This window comes from Arvicola amphibius, chromosome 10, assembly GCF_903992535.2.
Source record: "Arvicola amphibius chromosome 10, mArvAmp1.2, whole genome shotgun sequence".
In the NCBI taxonomy this organism is placed as follows: Eukaryota; Metazoa; Chordata; class Mammalia; order Rodentia; family Cricetidae; genus Arvicola; species Arvicola amphibius.
This window is the reverse complement of record NC_052056.1, coordinates 107,721,794-107,726,844: the sequence shown is the minus strand read 5'-3', so window position 1 is coordinate 107,726,844 and position 5,051 is coordinate 107,721,794. Positions and strand designations below refer to the sequence as shown.

General features: G+C 43.1%; 1 pseudogene; it reads left to right on the top strand.

Annotated features, from left to right (window-relative positions):
- The first annotated feature begins 2,315 nt into the window (after positions 1-2,315).
- Positions 2,316-2,668, top strand: LOC119825715 (annotated as a pseudogene).
- Positions 2,669-5,051: the final 2,383 nt, after the last annotated feature.

Genomic DNA, 5,051 nt, shown 5'->3' with positions numbered 1-5,051 from the left:
GGGTAGGGTACAAAAGGTATCAACTTACTGGAACACATGTATCTGGATAATGGCTTTGAGAATTTAAATGCCTTCTATTGCCACCAGTGAGCTGTCTGCTTCCTGTTTTGGTTCCAGATGGGACCTCTCACGGCAGCTCTAGCCCCTTGTCAACTACTACCTCTGATTTATCATAATGGATCTTTCTTCTATATGTTCTCTTTATCTTGGAGTTTTATCACAGCAATTGAAAAAGTCTACAACCCAACTACAAAAAAAAATCACACTCCTGATATGGTATTATTTTAACGAATGTAATTCATCTGCACAATCCCTTACACTGAACAAATTGAACAATATAAATAATGAAGACAGAATATTATTAATAAAGGAAGAAGGAAATGAAGAGCAGGAAACAGTTATTACTAACTGGCCCACAGAGAATCATGTATGCCACAAGGGAGGCATCCATAAATTTTCAGACATCATGTAAATTCACTAGGACTGATCTTATTAACAGAGGTACATTTTCTCTTTTTCTTATACAGAAAATAGATGTTTTCATAAAATATATTCTTACTATGACTTTTCTCCCTCAAAAGCCATGAGATCCTCCCCATCTTCATTCATGTGAGAATTCACACACTTTCTGTCACTTAGAAAACAACTTGGCATCTAAAGAATCAGAAAGTAGTTTGGGGTAATTCTAACTAGAATTAAATGCCAATGTTTTGTGAAATGTATTTTTCTAGATTCCTTTACAAAATAAGTTGTCATACATGAGTGGACTTATTTTAGTATCTGTAAATTTGTTTCAGTGATCAGCCATACCATTATTGTACAAAACCTGATTATTATATAAATGCAGAATATTTTAAAATTGTGAATGGTGATATACTGTATATATAGATTTATTTCTCATGATTGTTTAAGCTATTGTGAGATTTTTGTTTGTTTGTCTCCACATGATGCTGAAGACTTTATTTTTGAGACCTTCAAGAATTGTTAAAATTTTGATGGGATTTTCACTGAATCAGTACATTACTTTGATAAGATATTCATTTTTGCTACAGCAATTGACAAATCCATGAGTATGTGAAATTTTTCCATCTTCTGATATCTTTTTCGGTTTATTTCTTCAATGCGTTAAAGTCTGACAAGGGTCTTTCAATTTTTAGTTTGATTACCCCAAAATATTTTCTGTGGTTATTGTAAAAGATGTGGTTTCCTTTCCCTGATTTCTATTTAAGTCTTTTCTCATTTGTACATATGAGGGCTACTGCTTTTGTTAGTCAATTTCACATCTCTTATTTTTGATGAAAGTGTATCTCAGTTGGAGAAGTTTCTTGGAGTCTTTCATACATAAAATCATAGCATTTGCCTATAACATTCCTTTCATCTCTTCCTTTGTTATTCATCACTTCTTTTTTATTTATTTATTTAATTTATTTATTTTTTTCCTTCTGTATATGTGTTGCTTTTATTGGTTAATAAAGAGGCTGCTTTCAGCCAGCAGCTTAACAGAATGTAGCCAGGGTGGAAGAGTTATAGAGAGAGAGAGTAGGCAGAGCCAGTGAGAAGCCAAGTAGCTGCCCACAGGAGACAGACACACCAGAATCTTGCCGGTAAGCAACAGCCATGTGGCAATACACAGATTAATGGAAATGGGTTCATTTAAAATATAAGAGATAGCCAGAAATATGCCCAAGCTATTAGCCAAACAGTATTGCAACTGATACAGATTTCTGTGTGGTTATTTTGAGTCTGGGCAGCCAGGAACAAACGAGCAGTCTCTGCCAACATGCATCCATGTTCTTTGCTTCCTGGTTTGGACTCAGTGTGACCAGCCACTTCCTGCTTTTTTGTCCTAATGTGCCTCAGTTTACCGGAGCAGTAAACTAACCCTTTCCTTCAGGCGCTCTCATGGGCTATTTTGTTGCAGCAAACAGGGCAAGTTACTCATCTCTTACCATTGCCCTTCTTGTTTCTTTCTAGGCCCATAAGGCTGTCATTACGCCCCATATCTTCTGTACTGGCTGGTTATGTGTAAGCACAAGACAAGTTAAAGTCATCAGAGGAAGGAGCCTCAGCCAAGGAAATGCCCTCTTGCTATCCAGCTGGAAGGCATTGTCTCATTTAGTGGTCAATGGAGGAGGGCCCAGTCTATGGTGGTGGTGCTGGTCCTGGGCTGGTGGTCCTGGATTCTATAAGAAAGCAGGCTGAGGACTGCGGAAGTCCCGCCTGCTGAGTGACTGCAGTCGCCCCTCCGTTGTTGTTGTGGTGGTGGTTGCTTCTCCAAAGTCGACAGCTCCGGCCCCCCAATGCCTCTCACCGCCATGGAGTAGATGTTTAAGGAGGACTACTCGCTGGAACATAGACGCGTGGAATCTGCGAAGATCAGAGCGAAGTACCCCGACCGGATTCGGTGATCGTGGAAAAGGTCTCAGGCACTCAGATTGTTAACACTGACAAAAGGAGGTACTTGGTTCCATCTGACATCACCGTGGCTCAGTTCATGTGGATCATCAGGAAAAGGATTCAGCTTCCTTCTGAGAAGGTGATCTTCCTGTTTGCGGACAAGACAGTCCCACAGTCCAGCCTAACTATGGGGCAGCTTTACCAGAAGAGAAAGGATGAAGATGGATTCTTGTATGTGCCCTAAAGCAGAGAGAACACTTTTGGCTTCTGAGCGCCACTGCTGGGCTAGGTACACTGTTCCTGCTTGTGTATCTTGGAATAACTGGCTGTTTTCAGTTACTCAACCAGAACCTCTTCACATAGACTTAGTAGTGCATTTGTAACTGGATTTATTTTTTAATATATTGGAAGGTTTGGTTTCTTTAGATTAGTAAATTATCATACAGAGTTTTATTTTCAGTTTTCTTTTTGTGCACTGACCTCATGCTATATGCTCCAAGGAACCTGTCCTCAGGGAATCATATTTAATGAAGATATTTCCATAATAAAGGGAGGTAGGTGTTGCATTAAAGTGAAAAGGAGGAGTGATGCTTTGTTCTGGATTATGTTCCAAGTGTTAGGTGGTTAAGTATTCCCAAATGAAATCCTTAGCAATCAGAATACACTTGCTTCACTAGATTTTGCCAACTGCAAATCATGTTGGATTAAGCTAATCAGTTTTTCTTTCAGAGACTATTAAGGTAATTAACAATAAAACTTCCTCCTATAAAGCCGGGCGGTGGTGGCGCACGCCTTTAATCCCAGCACTCGGGAGGCAGAGGCAGGCGGATCTCTGAGTTCGAGGCCAGCCTGGTCTACAAGAGCTAGCTCCAGGACAGGCTCTAAAAAAAAAAAAAAAAAAAAAAAGCTGCAGAGAAACCCTGTCTCGAAAAACCAAAAAAAAAAAAAAAAAAAAACAAACTTCCTCCTATAAAGGCAAAAAAGAGAAAGAAATAAAGAAAGAAGAAAGAGAGAGAGAGAGAGAGAGAGAGAGAAAGAGAGAGAAAGATGCAGATGAAACAGCTTGCTTTCCTCTTCTTTTACTTGGGGATGTGTATGGGGTGGGGGTATGCACAGGCTATGACCAAAAGACAACCTCAGGTTCCACCTTTCTACCCTGACACAGGGTCTCTGTCATTCACCTGCTACGGATGCCAGACTCTGACTGCCATGTCACCTTAGGCTGTGGTTACAGCTGTGGTAGTTTGATGTAAGTCCTGGGAAGTTGAACTCAGGGCCTTGTGTCTGCACAGTGCATGATTTCACCCTCTGAGTCATCTTTCTCAGCCCTTCCCTTTAAAGATGGCTCCTGCGTGGGTAGGAAGGGTGCCTGTGCCAGGGTACATGCGTGCCGGGTAGAGGACAGCCCTGTAGAGTTGGTGCTTTCCTTTCGATTATGGGGCTCCCGGGATTGAACATGGGTCACCAGGCTTCTACAGCAAGCACCTTTACCCCCCTGAGCCATATTGCCATCTCCCATTTTTAAGGTGAGTCTCACTGTGTAGCCCAGGCTAACCTCTAACCTGTAGTCCTCCTGCCTCTGCCTCCTAAGTTTTGGGGTTACAGCTAGGAGCATTCAAGGCTGTTCTCCTGAAGGCCACACCCCTAAGGTATCTCTGCTACCAGGTATGGTTGAGGGGAAGGTTTATTTTAGCTATGAGAGGGAGCACAGCCAGAGGAACCTGCAGGAGTCCAGACTGAACTGGAACACGAGAGGAGGAGTTTGGTGGGGGGCCGGGGAGAGGAAGAGAGAGAAATCAGAAGACCAGGTGTGAGCTAGGAGACCAAGAGGCCAAGAGACCCGGAAGCCAAAATGCCTGGGTTATTTAGGGAAGAGAAGCTGGCCCAAGAAAAGAAACTCAGGGGCTGGAGAGGTTGAGGGAGGAGCTAGTATAGGGGGTTTACTGCGATGGTGCCCATTTTACAGATGGAATTAATAAGGTCCAGAAGTTAGGGAATTTACACAGGAGAGGGATGCAGTGAAGACAGGTGGGGCTGGGCTCTCTATCCAGAGAGACATACTTCACATCTACTCTCTCCTGATTTGATGGGATGAGAGGTGAGTGGAGGAGAAGGGATCACAAGCAAATAATAGGGGCAAAATGAGGGTAAATGCAGAAGCAGTAGAAAGCATAGTATAGGGGTTCAGTGGCCGCGAGCACTGGCTGCGATGTCTTAGTCAGGATTCCTATTGCTGCGATGAAACTCCATGACCGAAAGCAGGTTGGAGAGGAAAGGGTTTATCTGGCTTAAACTTCCACATCATGGTCCATCATTGAAGGAATCAGGACAGGAATGCAAGCAGGGCAGGAACCTGGAGGCAGGAGCTGATGCAGAGGCCATGGAACAGAGCTGCTTACTGGCTTGCTCCTTCCTCATGGCTTGGTCAGCTTGCGATACAACTCAGGACCACCGGCCCAGGGATGACGGCACCACCCACCATGGGCTGGGCCCTCCTCCATCAGTCACTAAGAAAATGCCTTACAGCCTGATCTTATGGAGGCATTGTCTCAACTGAGGTTCCCTCCTCTCTGATGACTCTAGCTTGTGTCAAGTTGACGTAAAACCAATCAGCACATTGCTCTTCCAGAGAACCCGGATTTCCGACCAAAGAT